General features: G+C 37.2%; 1 long non-coding RNA gene across 2 annotated transcripts in view; it reads left to right on the top strand.

Annotated features, from left to right (window-relative positions):
- The first annotated feature begins 701 nt into the window (after positions 1-701).
- Positions 702-18335, top strand: part of LOC141374630 (uncharacterized) — a 35888-nt gene continuing 18254 nt past the window's right edge. The window contains exons 1-4 of one of the 2 annotated variants that reach the window (XR_012381658.1): positions 702-937; positions 1032-1085; positions 11741-11921; positions 12802-13698. This is a non-coding gene — a long non-coding RNA (uncharacterized lncRNA). Of the gene's footprint in view, positions 938-1031; positions 1086-11740; positions 11922-12801; positions 13699-18335 lie in introns of those variants that run through there. The other variant, XR_012381657.1, reaches the window with a different exon arrangement.

An 18335-nucleotide genomic window follows, 5' to 3' on the forward strand; every position in this document is an offset into this window, starting at 1 on the left:
TTTCCTTGATTCATTTTTACCTTTTTTGGTGCATTTTCCCAGTGTTCTTCTCTGCATACTGCATGCATTAGTGCATAGAGTTTACGTTTTTCTCTAATAACAGAGCATATCACTAAGTATTCTTAGAAAACATGATCTGTAGTGGATATATAATGACCCACTGCTATGTATATATCATAGTTTAGAAAATTGTGCTTTACAAATATTCTGTAATCTTTTTAATTTGCCTTGAAATTGGAAGCATTTCATTTAATGCCAAGTGTTTAACAAAATGCCCACGACTCTTATTTTGTAGCACAAATTTAATTTATGGGGTTTCCAGTAACTTCACTTCTGAGACAGAATGGTGGTGTGGCAAGAACTGGACAGATAGGATTCATAATCTGTTTCTAACACTAGCCGCGTGGCCTTGTGCAAGTTATGAACTTCCAGTAGTCATTTCCTCTCCTGTGATAATGGGGGATTAGTAATAGTTTCCCTATAGAGTTGTTGTGATGATTAACAATGTTTAATAATCAGTTTGTAATAACAGTATGTCATACTAAATGCCATATATGGCAAATCGTTCCTGGCACATAGCAAAATCTCACCAATGTTAGCTCACGTTCACTCTTTATCAGCTTTAGATCAAGGACTGTTTTCCAATACAAATACTGCTCTCAATTGCAAGCTAAAAGTTTTACCACATATTCTTGAAGTGTGGAAGACGAGGAAAGGACAGGCCAAAAGATAAGATATTACTAAGCCTGGCAGGGACAGCTCAGGCATCATGTTCTAGAAATGTACCTTACTGATCTCCTGACCAACACCCATGGTCTGAATATAACTACAAAATTCAGTTTCTTTGGAAGTAGATGCTATCTCTTCTGGGATTTTACACAACTGGATAGTCTATGAAGATTCTCAGCTGAAAATTACAGAGCAGGTTTCTCTGTATGTGAGTATGATTTTATGATCTGCACATTCATGTTTGTAAACGATGCGGCTGAATGAGACCCCGAAACTCATTTAATCCAAGATTTCCATTTTAGAGATGAGGAAATGAAGATTCCAAGAGGTCAAGTCATTTGGCCAAGGTCAAAGAGGTAAGTGACAAAGTTAGCATCAGCCTAATGCATTGTCATTGTGTCATACAACAGCTTGCTGTTTGAGATGATATTTAAATATCAATGCTCACATTTAATCTCATACATATTTTTTGTTTGTTCTCTATATTTCATGTGCATAATCAAATATGGGTTTCTGCAAACCCAACCACGATATTTTTGTTGAAGATGTTGATAATTAGATAATCAGTTCTGGGTATGAAAATGGGTAGCCTTGAGCCATCTGGTCTTGATTGTAAATTAATCTTAAAAGGGTGAAGATAAATAGGATTCCAGATGAACAGAGATTAGAAGAAGGTCACCATTTCCAATGTTAAAAAAATAAGATACTCAATTGGCTATACAGAAATTTTGTGCATATTTATATTCTTTGCGTTTGGAGAATTTTATCTCCCATTAGCATCATAGAATATTAGACAGCACAAAGTCCAATTGCTTTATTTTCCAGATAAGAAAATTGAGACTCATTGAAGTTAAATGACTTTTTCATCGTCATTTTACCATTCAGTGGAAGGACGGGCAATTATCAAGTGGTGGATACTTTTAAAAATATTTTGCTAAGTAGTTTCATATATATCTCATTTATTTTTCATTATCTTTAATATGAGTATTATTTTCCATATTTAACCTTTGAACAAAAAGTTCTTCAGAAAAATTCTAGTTGTTGAGTTTCAAAAATACATCTGCTGATTCTAAGATGAAATCCTTTCACCCCACATGTACTTGAGAAGAAGTGGAGCTTAGATTCAAATTCATGTCTTTTGATACTCAATTTTTTTGATGTTATTTTAAATGTGGACATTGCCTTAATACATCTTACTCTTCAAATAAAGCCACTAATGTGATATACCTTTAAAGAGGCAATGTGGCAAACTGCATATAGATACGTGGCATATTATTACCTCTGTATTATTGGTAGAGTTAAGAACTGAGTTTGATTTAATGCCTTCAAAAGTTCTAGTCAGACAATAGACAATTCTTTATCAACAGATTACATTTAAAATTAAAGATCTGAGATCCACTTTTTAAAATTAGCAATTAAAATATCATGTCTTTATAAATAGCCTTTAAATCTGGGGCAAAATTGTCACTTATATTCTGGTTATATTTACTACAGGGACTTTTTTTTGAGTACATAATGTATCCTACTAAATATCCAGATCCATGTAATAAATATATGACACAGGCATAGACCACACATATATTTTTTTCAAAGTTGTCTGCTTTGCCAACTTATGATCAGTCAACATAAAATAAGTTGGACTCCGTGACCTTGCAATGAACCATATCATTTAGTTACACGTATTAGTTTCAAAAGGATTTACTTTTCCGAAGTCATTCTCTGTGTGTAACACTAGATAGGTAGGGGAATTTTAATGGACATTAAACATTTGGAGAAAGGCATTATATGTCATATTTAAAATAAAATATGTTGATTATATATATTTTTCAATCACGTGCACAGCTGTTTCATAGAGGAGAAAAGGATTTTTATCAGCAGTAATGACTGGAACTCAGTGACCGCATACAACTCAGTGGGTATGAGCTAAATCTCTCATCTATTTTTGTACACAGAGGAATGCTCTAGACATTAAAAATAGTGTCCAAAAAAATGTGTTTTCTATGTGATCTGAAAAATCTCTAATTAAATAACAAAAATATTTTATTTTTAGAAAAACATACATGTCTATCAAGGATTAGAATTGATCGAAGAAAACATTATATAAGAAGGTCTTATGGTCACTGTGGGGAAATATCTTCACTTGCCAAATTTTTTTGTGTGGGTGACTTCAACTCAAAATGAACTGTAATTATAAGTTCTCAGTAAACAAATATCATTCATTTGGTTCTAGGCATGGATACATTGGAATAAAAAACCAAGAATTCAAGCACTCTTTCATCATAATTAATTAGACAGTTCCCATACATATTCAGCCAAGGAGTAAAGGGGGCTTTTAAATATCTTCCTAGAGGGGCGCCTGGGTGGCTCAGTTAGTTAAGCGTGGGACTCTTGATTTCGGCTCAGGTCATGATCTCAGGGTCGTGGGATCGAACCCTCAGGTGGACGCTGGACGTGGAGCCTGCTTAGATTCTCTCTCTCCTCCTCCCTCTGATCCTCCCCCTTGCGCTTGTGTGCTCTCTCTCTCAAAAACAAACAAACAAACAAACAAACAAACAAATAAATAAAAATCTTCATAGTTGGAAGTATGAGAATTTCCTCTCAGGTATAGTCCACCTGCCACTGGAAATTTTTTTTTTTTAAATCACTAAAAGGTAAGGTTGGGTTTGAATCTGTTTCACCAGTGAAAGGGTTCCTAGTCCCTGTGCCTTTAACAATAGCCTGAGAAGTCAGGGAGTGGGGGCAAGAGGGAAAAAAGTATATTAAAGTTAATAATAAGAAATTCTAACTAATATTTCCTGCCCACTTCCTATGTACTGGGTACCTTGCTTCTAGTGTGTCTTCAAGAGCTTGGACATGCCATCTATAGGAAGGAGAGGAAACTTCACAGAACGTGATTTCCAATGTTTTTAGGTATGAAGAGCCTTTTTCTGAAAGAAAAAAAAAAGTTAAAGATTTCTTCAGTTTGATAGTATTCATATTTTATTGTCAGTGGAATCATAAAATGGCACAGCAAAAAGCTATGAATTTACCTTGTATAATTACAATAAGATCTGCACAAATTTTAAAAATATATATGTATATTAATGTATGATATAAAGAGCTGTATATATGATATAGACATATATGTACATATACATACATTTACCGTACATATAGATATTTATGTAACAACATGCATACATTTATATGAGATGATATATATCATACACAAATAGTGCATAATCATGGATTTATATGAAATACTATTTATCCAGTCATTCTACATATAATCTTAAGACGTGTATGAAGAACTATCCCTTGAAATAACCTTGAGGCCATCCAAGGTGAGAGCCAATACTTTGGAAGATTTTTTTTTTTCTTTTTTAGAGAGCTGGAGAGAGAGAGGGGGTAGAAAGTGGGGGAGAAGGGCAGAGGGACAGAGAGAGAGAGAATCATAAGCGGGCTCCATGCCCATTGAGGAGCCCAGCACCGGGCTCGATCTCACAACCCTGAGATCAGGACCTGAGCTGAAACCAAGCATTGGACTCTTAACTGACTGAGCCACCCAGGTGCCCCTGAAGATGGCTTTTGACTATAACTTGGTGCCATGGCTTAGCCATTCACGTACAACCGCATCTGAGGTGCAAAATATGCTAATTTCATAGCCATTTAATTGAATTTTGTTACTATTCTTTGGAAGTGTCAGTGCCACTCATTAAAGGTTTCCATTCTCACATAAGAGATAGACTTTCCTTCATATTATTCTATTTTCACTATATTTTAAGATCTCTATTTCTCATTTTTTAAAATTATATTTTCTTATCAATCAATACACAGCAAAAACCAGGACTTCTCAAGCTCTTTCAGGATTTCTATTTGTTTTTTTAGCCTCTGCTGTTTAGCCAACAAAGGTTTTCTGTGCCTCCGACTCTGTGTGTGACTGTATGTGTACAAAAGCATTGCTTTTGTGCAGCCAATATGAATTTGTAAAGGCTATCTTTCTTGACTTCCTTCTCATCATTTTCTCTTTGGGCAGTCTGGTTTCTTAGAGCTATTGAAACAGGCTTCCTTAAAATTATTTGTCTTGCGTTTTTCCTACATTTCCTAAAAAATCCTTAGCTCTATCTATTTATGCATACTATTTTTTTAATGGTGTCTCTTACCTAAAGTTTAAATGCTGAATGTCAGTGTATTCTGATTTTCCCTGAAGAGTAGCCCTTAGTTTTGTTTTTTTTTCCACCTCAGAAAAAGATATAGACTTTTAAATAAATAAGTAATCAATGTATATAAGTAAATGTTGTTCTATGGAGACCTTTTAAAGTAAAGAGGATTCTCATAAACCAGAGGCTTAATTATCACCTGGTTTGAAAGCAAAGGACCTCATCAGTTAAAGCCCAGAATCCCAGAAATAGTCTCAGAATCCCAGAAATGGAAAGAACATTCAAAGTTAACTTAGTGACAGGATTCAGTTGATAACTCCTGGGGTCACAAAGAACAAGTCTGTTTTCTCTTTTCCATGGCAGTCCTACAAGAATTTAAACCCTATAAACATGTTTCTTCTTCAGCCTTAACATCCAGTGGTACATGACATGGTTGCCAATTGCTCCCATGATGTTTAGTTAATCACTGTGGACAAAATGAGGCAAATTTATCAGGAGTGGTTGGAGAGTAGCAGCATAGATAAGAACCATCACCTCCCTTATCTAGAAACTAGACCACCATTAATGCAACCCAAGAGAGCATTAAGTTCTGAGGCAGACATATCACATAATTCCCTAATTATGATCTTGCTGGCTTCCTACCCTTTTACTCTGTACTTGTGGAGTACCCCCCACCCCCAAGCCCTTGTCCCATAAAGGCTTTGGATTTTTTGTTACTAAGAAAAGAGCTATGTGCTTTTTTGTCATCTGGGAGTTCTGAGAATGGGAAAGGTAATTGTCTAGACCGCAAGAGGAAGGAAGGATTTCAATTCAATTCTTTGAACTTGAAACCCAGATGATAGGATAAGAATGAGAATTACAGACACTTTGTCTGGTCATTCCTTCAGCCCACTACCTATTTGAATCAATATGTCTTGGATTCTGTCTAAATTAAAACCCTGGAAAAGATAATACATTCAGACTTGAGTTTAGATTTTATTTCAAGCATCCCTGAGAAATGATGGTTGTATATTATCCTGAGAATCTAAGTGGTTCTCCTGGTCAGTCCTGATGATTTAGCACATTCACCCTGCAAAACTCAAATAAATAAAATCCCTATGCCTGAATGATTTGATTTGACATCGTGAGTAAGCGAAATGTCTTCATAATTAATTGTACTCTTCCCAGGCCTCTCTATTTCTGCAGCATCTAGGCACAAACACAGATATTTATTCGTGCAAAAACTTTTCCACTGTAAATGTGTACATGGACGTATAAATAAATTTGTGTAATGGAAAAACTGTGCTTTAACTGTTTCCCCTAATTGTATATTCAATATTTTCCTTGGCCACTTACAGTTGAATACCTTCTATATTCATGAAAATTCTATGAAGCATATTTGAAAAAGCATTTACTTGCAAGCACATTGAAATGTATCTCACTATTCTTATATTTGTGTCACCCGTTGCACTATGCTTTTGTTGCCACCTGGGGTTACTTAATAATCAAAAAAAGGAATGAAAGAAACATGATATCTAATTATTCCACCACTAAAGAATGTCTGAATCAGCAAGTATAAATGATTCTCATCGTGAGAAGATGTCCTTAATGTAAAGAGAGAGAGGGACCTAAATTGAGAGAGGGAGGGAGGGAGGGAGGAATACATACACTGGGCTGAAACTGAAATTTATTAACACTTGTGAAACACCGTTAAAATCCTTCAATTTATGGCAGTTAAGCAAGTTTACATGCTGGAATCACTTGAGATTTCACATCTAAGGCAGATCATTTGATGTCTTATGAATTTTCAGAGGTCTAAGATACAGATACCTACAGCATAGTATCACATTTTATGGAAGACCTGATTTTCATATTCATCTGAGATCTTATTTTACTTACTGCTTTTGACAAGAGTGATTCCGGGGAAATACTCACTTATTTATAGCCTTACAGGAAGAAATAATGGAACAGGAAACTGGAAAGAAATTCACCTGTCCTTCCTGGCAGTAATGTGAAGAAGTTGACACTTAAAAGATTAAATAATCCAAACAAGACATATGGAATGTAACATTAAATAAAAAGAAAAAAGAAAAGAAAAAAAAAAAACACTAGGGTATAAAGGGTGATTTTGGAATAGAGATAGCATTTTCTTATTTTTTTCCCCTTTTTGTTCAGCAGCAAATTAGAATATATGATAATCCACGATCCTTGCATTAGGAATATTTTAATCAACAGGCCAGGCACTTAGTTAAATTTCCTGGAAAAGATAAAGTAAAGGTCCATCCAGGAAACTGATAATGTACCTTTGCTTTAATAAATCTGCCTCTTTAGAATCCACTTCTATTTATAACATGTAAATACCTGGATAGAAATTGATATTGTTTATAGTTTCCAAAGCCAGAGATTTTTTTTTTTTTTTAACTTGTAGGTAGAAATGTAAGCAGTTGGATCCATACCGAATCGTTGCCTAGCCATCTTGGAGATTGAGGCAGAAGAGAGAAGTTAATAATACTGGTCCTTTCTTTAAAATGTTATTTCATTTATTATAGATTTTGGCATTGATCTTGATTTTTTAAGATATTGCATTAAAAGTCTATTTAATCTGATTACTGAGATTTTGGTGCCCCCTTTCCTTTAGTGCCTAAGGCAAGTGTCTTATTTGCCTCACCCTAGAATGTTCGCATAGCCACATTTTGGAAATTGTTATTTATACTTCTCTTTACTGTTTCCCTTTATAGTCGAGGCCCATTCCCCTCCCACCCCTACATTTTCAGTGTTTAAAGAACAGATAATTACATTTTCCTCATATTTTAAGGTTAAATCTTCCTCTAGGCTCTGTTGTAGGTTGCTTAACCTCAGAAGCTTTCGCCTTTTCATTTTTTTAACTCTCATTTTTATGGTTTCAAGATCAATTTTCTTCAGATTTCCCCGACAGTTTGGTACTGGAGGAAAGATGTGCTCTCAGGTCTTCTACTTTTTGCATATTTATATTGTACTTGTCCAGAAAAAAAAAAAAAGTGTCTGGACTATTTCTTTCCTGTTCCATTCCCTCACCGTAGTTCGGGGGACGGACAATTCATCACGACCTCCTTGAGGTGCAGTTACTGCCTGGCGGACTTTGTTAAACTAAGCGACAGTGGCGTGGGTGTGCATATGCGTGCACATGTGTGCGCGGAGCCCAGCAAATAAACGTTGTGGGAATTTTGCACATGCGCACATCAGGTTTCAGAGTAAGACTAATCCTCCTTCCATGAGATGAGACTCCTTGTTTTTAGATACTTAGCAGCAATAGAGTTTAAAACATAAAAAGCAACCTGATACTAGACCCACCGTACTCGTCTGCCTCTTCTTCCCAGAGATTTAAGAGATAGAAACTCACTGGATTCAAGAGTAAAAATTTTGAGGAAGAATAAAATAAGAGCTTTGTGACCAAAGACTAAGAATCTGTGATGAAAAGTCCAAATAACTTCTTGACTTAACTTTTCCTTGTCTTTATTGGGCAAAATGTGTTCTTCACTACCCCACAGTTATCCCCATTAAGCTTTATTTTAGTTGCAGCTGGTTGTTTTGACAATTTACTCTGTTGTTTTGGATTTCATTGCCCTTTTCCCAGGAATCTGGCCTTCCTCCTTCCCTCTTCAGAGTTTAACAAGAACCTTCTCTCTGTTAAATCCTTCAGGTCACTGATAGAAATGTTAAATGACCACAAGTTTGGAGCTGACCCTGGAGGAACCGTGGCACCATTTGTTGTATGTCCCTAGGTTGACACTGATCCATTGATAACCTCTCTCTGGGTCTGACTTTCCAGCTGCTTTTCCACTCACTTCATAACTGAGTAGTTCAGACCTTGTTTTTCCACTTAATTGATGTGTGTGTTGCGTGGGGCAAAATCAAAGCCCCTGCTAAAATTTAAGATTGATTGTATCTCTGGCTTCCTTTGGTTGACCAGAACTCCCACAAGGATATCAGCCTGGTCAGACTAGACATGTTCTTGTCAGTGCCATGCTGGGTTTCTTATCAAACTGTTTACTCTTTCATATTATTTAATGACTTCTCCAATATATTTTTTTTCTAATGTCAAGATCCTGCGGAAATTACAATACAGAGCTCAGCTGTAACCTCAGTTCAAAATCCAGGATAGCTTTTAACTGTTAAGGAAGAAAAGAACCATTAGCAATTTTTCAGTGCATTTAACCAAAATCCATAGAGTTTAGGGAAAAAGGTTTCCAGGAACAAAATAAAATAAAATAAAATAAAAAATTAGGGCTTTCAAAAGAGCTTTCTGGAATATGTCTATGCCACTTCTCTCTTTGTTTCCTTCTTTTCTTCTGGACTTGGCATACAATCTGATAGTCATTCAAGTAAGAAATCACCCCATTTTGAGAGCTATAACTTCATCTTGTTCATTAATATCTCTGCTTTAAGGTAAAAAGAACGGGTACATCAATGTCTACCTGTAGGTATAATAAAAATAGATGTATCACACGGAGATGGATCATTTGTCTAGTTTATAGGGAATTCCTTTCCGTGCCCAGGGAATTTAAGTATTCACTTGAAAGGAGCGGCCGTGGCAGTGAGGCTTCTGCTGTTCTTCATTCGCCACAAAGCAGTAATTCAATTAATTTATTACTTTGAAAGACTTTGACGCAACAGTGGTGTACATGACCTACTCATGTTGGGAACAGATGAAAATGCTGTGCTGGCAAAAGGCTTCCATCTTCTTAATGAGGTATGATACTGTTTAGGGCATTCTAAGGCAGAAGAATATGTTGAAAATTCAAACTGTAAGGAAGGGAACATAAAAGAAAATGGGATAGATGAAATGCATAATGATTTCCGTGTATTTGTCAAGATTTCCGACTGTGAAATAATGAAACTTTCCCTTTAGAAGGGGAAATTTTATGCTTTCCTATTTTAACGGGAGAACTCCAGACTAACTTTCTGGATTTTTTTACCTGGATGTATGTTCTTTCAAATGAAAGGTGTCACAAAAACATAAGTGAGAACACAGAATGCAAGATAGACACAAACTCTCCATGAATATTTTAGTTGTGGGGGTAAGATTACCAGGCTGATGACTCCTCCATACCTATTGTGTGCTGAGGGCTCTGCTAGATCCAGGTGAGGACAGAGGAAGGAGCCTTTGTCTCTGCCACTAGGGAGGTTCCAGTCAAATTCTGGGATTGAACAGACACTCAAGATGATCATCAATCATACTGCTGGTCACAAATTGAAAGTGAAGCTTGGGTCATCTCTGCACCATGAAATTGCCTTCCTCCACATTTAGCTCCACTCATTCTTGTCCTAACAGACCCTTACTTTCACCTATTGTTAGCGAATAAATCTATTTTCCTCACTGGATGGTAAATTCCCTTGAGGCATAGTGTTGTGATATGATCTCAATCAAGTATTACAACTAAAAAGGAAATGAAAGCACACAGAAGAATTACACATATCAAGTTCAAAAGCGACTGTATAACAGTTAAAACAAAATCCAGTGTGCAGGGCTGGCATGCACGGTTGGGCAGTTTGTGTACTGCACAAGGACTCTAGACCAAGTGAGGCCAGCCGGGGCTTTACTCACCAAACCTTGTGCCTGCTTGGTTAATAGGCTTTTGCCTAACCTGCCAGAGTGCATGCAGTGGGGTGTTGCCTGTAAGATGTGAACTTTATATACTTGATTAGCAGAGAGTCAAAGAATTATATGCAATTTGTTTTATTTTTTTATTTCCCTTATTTATTTATTTAAATTTTATTTTATTATGTTATATTAATCACCATACATCATTAGTTTTTGATGTAGTGTTCCATGATTCATGGTTTCTGTATAACACACAGTGCTCTATTCAATATGTGCCCTCTTTAATACCCATCACCAGGCTAACCCATCCCCCCCCAGAACCCTCAGTTTGTTTCTCAGAGTCCATAGTCTCTCATGGTTCATCTCCCCCTCCAATTTCCCCCCTTTCATTTTTCCCTTCCTACTATCTTTTTTTTTTTTTTTTTTGGAAAGAGCCAAAATGTCCACCATCAGATGAATGGATAAAGAAGATGTGGTGTGTGTATATATACACATATATATATACAATGGAATATTATGCAGCCATCAAAAAAAACCCCAGAAATCTTGCCATTTGCAATGACGTGGATGGAACTAGAGGGTATTATGCTGAGCGAAATAAGTCAATCAAAGAAAGACATGTATCATATGATCTCACTGATATGAAGAATTCTTAATCTCAGGAGATAAACTGAGGGTTGCTGGAGTGGTGGGGGGTGAGAGGGATGGGGTGGGTGGGTGATAGACGTTGGGGAGGGTATGTGCTACGGTGAGCGCTGTGAATTGTGCAAGACTGTTGAATCACAGAGCTGTACCTCTGAAACAAATAATACATTATATGTTACAAAAAAAAGACAATTTGTTTTAAAATCTCAAATTTAAGAACCCCAAGGCAGATGGTTTAGGATACAAAAAACATTAAAGGGCCACAAAAAAGAAGAGAATGTAAGTAGGACTAAGAGCACATCATTTCTTTTAACTGTGACCGCTAAAGGCCCAAGTAATTCTGTGGGGAAGAGAAATGAGAAGGAGATATCTGAAGGATATTCCTTCTTTTCATTGGTAATTTGTCTGATAGATACTGATGACTGTGCTTCCAGTAATTATTTAGTAAACTAGTTGCAATTCACATCCACGGTGTGGATTCTCATTCTCAATGATGCCTATTATTGTCTTTATGACCTAAGATGAAGAATATCTGCAAGAATTATTATAGAACATACTTGAACCAAAAGGGCTCCCCGTGATAATTGCAATCATGATTCAGGTGTCAGGGTGGGGACACCAGGGAAGCAGATTTAAATGGAATACCTCACATGGCTTCTCCTATTAGGTAAGCCAATAGTCCTGCCACTTACTCTTTACAATGCCATGGATGGGAGTCTGCCATGGATGCTGCGCTAGAAACAGGTGGAAATGATCGGGGAGTTATTCCTGGAAGTTGGAGATTTTGAAAAAAGAAGTATTAGAAGAAGAGGAAGCCACATCAAGAAAAAAGGAAGAAGGCATTCCAGGTGGAGGCTTCCTTCTGGGGGTCTACTGGGTGAATTTGGCGACGATGTGTATTTGATTTGGCCTGCGGAAAGTTTATGTAACTAGGAGATTATGGTTGGTCAAAACATAACTAGCTTAGCACCTAATACCTTACCCGGCAGCTTTATTCATTTGTGCATCCTGCCAGGCCCCTGAGAGCAGTTGAGCCTTTGAATCCCGTGAGCATCTCCCCTTGGAAGTCAAAATGGATAAAGCACAATTATGTTGAGCGAGTATGGATAGGAACGATCTCGAAGCACATACTGCTGTATTTAATCATGACATAATCAGCAACTGGGAAGTTTTTGCAAAATGTTTGCGGTTAGTAACCCTTCCTGGGTATCACATCATAAAACTGACCCCAGAATCTTTCCAGGATGCATAATTTGTGTTTTATGAGTACAGAGAAAATATTATAACCTGCCTCCATACCTCACATGAACAAAAGAGATGGAATTGTGTCCTTGGTTCAAACTCTTCTAAGGTACTTAATTTAATAAAGAAAAAAAACCTTCACTATTCCAATTCAGTAAAGCAAAAAAGAAAAAAATGAAAAATAAAACCCCAAAAAATCCTAATTCTGTAATCATATTTTTCAAAATGTTTGAAGTTAGTGGATCTTACCAGTCATAGCATCATAAAACTGTTTCTTGGATGTAGAATTTGTATTCTAGAAGGTGGGTATTGAGTAAATATTATAACCTGCAGATACATCTCATGTGAACTTGAACCCATAATGGTTTGAAACTGTTCAACAAGATCACTTTTTATTGGGATGGAGGTTTAAGGAATGCATGAAAGAAACTTAAGGGCCAGGAAGTTCTGGAGGTTACAACTAAAATAACCTAATATGCATTTCAGCTATGCAGCATCTTGGTGATGCTGATCATACTCCTGTTAGTACCTGGGAAACTGAAAATACAACAGCAGATGCTGTTCTGGAAGAGGATTTAGAGCACTCAGCAGAACTTCATGAATCTTTCTGTTGCAGCAGAGCAAGAAGTCCGTACGTGCTCCAAAGGCTGAGTCCATCCAAGGTGACTACAACCAGAGAGATTTCCTTCAAACCCCTGTTATTGAAAATTGGGGAATTTTATATTTCATTCTATGATATTATTTTTACACGAGTTTTTGTATGAAATGTACTGTAACTTTCTTACCACTGAGCAAAACAGATGCTCTAGGAAGGAACACTCCATCGATCCCCTTGACCTCAGCACTCACTCACTCTCTGTGGGAGGGGGTGAATAACCAGTTTGCGAAGCATGGTGAATAGGGCAGACCCAGGGTGATCAGAGATGGAAATTTTGCACTGGTGCAACTCAATTTTAATGAGGGGCAGACCAAAGAGCGTGCCCAGAGGAAGGCTCTGTTTGCATGGCTGCTCTGCACCTGGCTTCCATCCCAGCCACAAAACACAAGAGACACAGGACACGGGCATGGGGACATTCGACACCTGTCCAGGAGAAGGGGATCCGAGATTCACCCAGTGGATGAGAACAACAGCCAATGAAGTTTCAGGTACCCACAGGTTGTCCTTAAAATTTTGCTCAGTACGGAACTAACGTACAGCAGCCCCATAAGCATTTGGCTTTCACTTTTAGCTGACATTTTTTGCAAAGCTGTTTTCACTTTCTGCCTAAGTCTTCTTGCAAAGTGCTACGGTTAACTATCCACACATCACAGATGATGTGCTCTGACAGACATGAAGAAGAATTAAAGTGAAATGCATGCACTGTTTAAAATAAAATCATCTATGTCATGAATGAGAAAAACAAAACAGATGGAATTGTGTCTTTAGTCATGCCTCAGAAGAGTTTCAAACTCTTCTAAACCACTTAATTTAATAAAGAAAAAAAAAAAACTTTCAATGTCCCAAATGCAATAAAGAAAAAAAAAACCCAACCTAATTCTATAATCACATTGGAATTTGGTATCAATAGTTTTAATGTCAGGAATTCACTGATGAAATCACATTCAGGTTTAGGAGGAGTACATTGAGGGTAAATCACTGAGGCAAAATGACTACTGATTGGAGTGTCACATAGCTGACAAGATGGCTTTGCATTAGCAGATCCCATGCTAGAAGAAGGATCTGGTAAGGAGAAGTGTGGTCATAAAAGGGGAAACCTCATGTCATATTGGGAAGGCATGCCTGCAGTTTCTTTGACACAAGTGTTTAGTTTTTCGAAAAATATTCCAAGCCAACAACTCTTCCCAGATGATTTCTGTTTCCAAGAATGAAAGAGGGGTACGCTTGGTGTGATCCTTTGGTTAGCTCACAGCCACCAGAAAAGTCAACAATCTTGAAGTTAGTTGCTTTCTCAATGGAATGCCTCAAACTTGACATCAACAGGAAAGCCCAATTAGTCTTAGATTGGAAGCACTGGAAATTTTCTCCCCAGCTGATTGGGGGGGGGAGGAGGGAAGAGAAGGGAAGGATTTACTCAAGACCAGAGGAACCGAATAAACATGTGCCATTGTAGTTTCCTGCAGGAAAGTGGAAAGATTAGTCTGGTTTATATTGAGATGAGGATAGAGCTTAACACAGGTTGTAGTTGATTAAACAAGAGTGAATCATTGCGCCATCCCATCTAGATAATCTTTGGCCATTATCTTTCATAATAACAGAAATCCCAAGCTTTCAGTTAGCCCTGACAGATAGAGTCAATGCGAAGGTAGAGCTCAAAGACATACCATCCCACCTCTCCAGTATTTTCACTTGCTTCGAACTGAAAAACATAATACATAAGATAATATTGCAAACCCTAATCGTGAGTTTTAAATCACGCGTTAGGAAGCTCAGGATCATTTTCAGCGTCTTGGGAGAAAAGTGTCTCTTGCCAAGTGTCCTTGGGGACCTTTGTTACTGGAAGTGGGCCTTTTGCCAGATGCTGCAGTGAAGCTTTATAAAAATAGACAAGATAAATGGACTTTTAGTGCAGTGTCGTGCCAGACTTTTAATTTTCAGGAAATTATTTTTTTAACCTAGCTGAGAGTCAAGTCAATTTGTGAATTAGTTGAAAGGATGGCTGGTGTGGGGGTGGGGGCGGGGGTGAGGTATCTGACATTTTAAGTCAGAAAAGCCTGCCACACAAAACAGATTTCTCTTGGCCATCAAGATAACTTAACAACCATAAACACATTGTCAGAGGGAAAAATTACATTTTGCTCTAACACAGATCATGTACAGATGACTGATTTTTCTTTCAAGTTCAAGCACAGTGAAACTGTTTATATATATCAACTTCTGACCCAGGCAGGCAGAACAATCTCAGAAGTCTGAATAGAGATGGTGAATGAGCTTTGGGATATTTCTTTGCTAAGGATAGAGCATAACCATCATGAGATGTAGAAACAGCCCAGGTTGCTAAGAATCAGGATGAAGTTGCTACCATAGATAATTTGTGATATTTGTTCACTTTGTTATTATAACCCACAGGAGGAAAAAAAAAAAGCCAGCCCAGCTACAGTTTTAAAAATGTATTTCCTTTAGCTGAGTTTATTTGGAATAAGACCCGAGATGTGTTTCCCTGTTACTGGGGGGGGGGGGGGGGGAATGCTTGAATCGTTCTAAGAATGTTCTAAACTAATAACCTCCCAATTTTATTATTATGATTTCATCAAATTCTCAGATCACTAGCCCTTCAGATGGTGAACATAATATATATTTTGTGAAAGACAATTGAAAACTGTTAAGAACTATATGAAATCCAAGGTATTGTTAATTCTTTTCTATTATTGTTAAATGTTCTCAAAAAAAAAGCATAGTAAAATTTTTAAAATTCATGAGACTACAGTTCAATTAAGGCAGGATTATCTGATCCATTTATTTTTATTTAGTCAGAGCTGCGGAGAGGCACCCAATTTGGCAATTTGAACTATTTATTGCAACAAATGCTTTAATAAATATATATTTATTGAGCATCTTTGATGGGTGTTTCTGACAAAGCAGCAAATAGTCCCTGCTTCCTTAAAGATTGTAAGCTGGTGGAACAGAAAAGAACCACTTGTGCTCACAGGCACATGAACACACATGTTAACCATTAAACAACAATAGAAGACATTAGTGCAATGAGTATAAATGTAAGCAGTAGTGTATTATGAATATCAAATTTCATTGCGACTTGACAAAATCACAGGAAGGTGATTTGTGTGTGTGTGTGTGTGTGTGTGTGTGTGTGTGTGTGTGTGTCTTCTTGCATCTCTGCAGATGGCTTAAAGATGTTTTCCTATAGACTCCTTGAAAGGGGACATGTGTTTATTGAACTTGTGCTATGTGCTAGTCAAGGGGCATGTATTAATTACCTCAGTTAATTGTCAGAACAATAACTGAAGTAGCTGTCATTATTAATGCTGTTTTATAGACCTGGAAGTTGAAGCTCAGAGAGTAAACAAATTATCCAAGTTGCACCCGCCAGCTAATGGAGGACCTGAACTTTGAATCCATACTTTTCAGATTTGAAACACTGTTGTTATCTTTTCCCCTCTACCAGCTATTCTCAAAATGAGATTTGCAGACCTGGACTAGAGTGGCCAGGGAAGGAGAGAGGTTTGTTCACTGGGTCCCCAGGCCTTCTGAACCTGTTTTGTATGTTGCTCTGCGCTCTTCATCATCTGTTTCAGTGACTTAGAGACTTTGTGCTTCAAGTAAACACATTTGTCTGAGATGAAAGGAATAGAAAAAATAAACCCCAGTTCGTTGCTCCTTGAGCTGAGGTCACTTGAGCTAAGTTCTCTTCAGTTTTCGCTACAGTTTTTCAGGAGTCTACAAATCACTGAGCAAGTAAAAATTCTCTCTCTTCCCGGAGGAAAAAGAGGAAGGATCCTCTCATGAGTGGCTGGCGTCTGAAGGATGCTGCATCTCTACAAGATAGATTTCCACATAACTAATTGGGACCTAATGTGGATCTCATCCCCAATCTGGATGCTTCCTTCTCACATCCCTTTTATTCAGAGCTATAAAACTCAAAATAAATTTAGCCAGAATTTAGAAGGGAAGAAGTTTCCTTATTAGATTTCAGGATGAAAATGAAAGTTAATTGTAACAAAAAGATTTCCATCTATTTTCTATGATTGTATTGGGAGATAACAGAAAATTGGAAACTAGTCCATAGAGTCCAAAAAATCCTTAGATTGAACGGAAGTATGATTATGTCTATTAGGGAAAAGTTATACATGAAATATTTGTGTTCATTACCCTTCCTCTAAGCAGAATCATACTGAAATCGAGCTCTGTCTTATTCTGAGAAAAAGGTCTCTGGGACTGAAATATAGGATTGTACTTTAACTCTGTTAAAAGGTAAATTTGATAAAGTAATTTAGTAATAGTAGTTGTACATAGTATTTTTTAAGCAATGACCAAGGTGTTAAGTAAGGCATTGAGCTAATCACTCGATTGCCATCTTCCATTGAGAATTAGATTATTTCATGCTGTCAGTCAATGTTGATTCTCTGCCTGCCTCTTTTATGCAGAAAGGATATTTCATTTTATACCACCATATATATATATATATATATATATACACACACACACACACACATATACGTTCAACATATATGTATACATTCAATACACACACACACATATATGGTGGTATAAAATGAAACATCCTTTCTGCATAAAAAATATATAAATACATATACATATGAACATATATACACATGTATATGTATATATATACTTATGCATATATGAACTTTCACATGCATTCTTAATTTATTATTAATATTAATAATAACATTAATAATTGTGGATCAAATTTAGTCCCCATGAAAGCCCTGCTAGGAAGGCACAATGCTCACATTACAGAAGATGAAATGAGGCTTAGGGAAATTAAAAGATAAACCCAATAATTCTGTAAGCTTAGCTTGCAGCACCTGGAGCGCTTGTTAATACACAGGGCTGGGCTCCGCCTCCAGAGTTTCTGCTTTGGTATATTTTGGAGTCACTGTGGGGAAGCTACTGCTGTCTGAGCCTGGAGTAAGACACTGCATCTCCACATATATACATGACACTTGAGTATCCTGTTATTTAAAAGGGTCCTATTATGTAACGATATATTTTCCTTAAAGTACAATTTATGTTATTTTGTCATGTGAAAACACTGTGCGTCAGGGTGAGCCGTGATCCATACTTGGTGCTCAGATTACACAGGAATCAGACAACCCATTCCGGGGAATGGAGGCCAAGTGAAAGATCGCATTATAGAAAATATGCCTAACTGGGGCAGGTTGGTTGTGGCGGCGGGGGGGGGGGGGGGGGGGGGGGCAGCCTATGAGGCATTTGGACACATTTCACTTCTGTGTTCCAAACAAGTTTCCTTGTGTCAACAGCCTTTGAGCTTAAAAATCATGGAAATTAGAGATGGGCAAGACCCGATGCCATCCATTCA

Source organism: Callorhinus ursinus, unplaced genomic scaffold, assembly GCF_003265705.2.
Source record: "Callorhinus ursinus isolate GAN/ISIS: 27379988/994484 unplaced genomic scaffold, GSC_fseal_2.0 scaffold2, whole genome shotgun sequence".
NCBI lineage: Eukaryota > Metazoa > Chordata > Mammalia > Carnivora > Otariidae > Callorhinus > Callorhinus ursinus.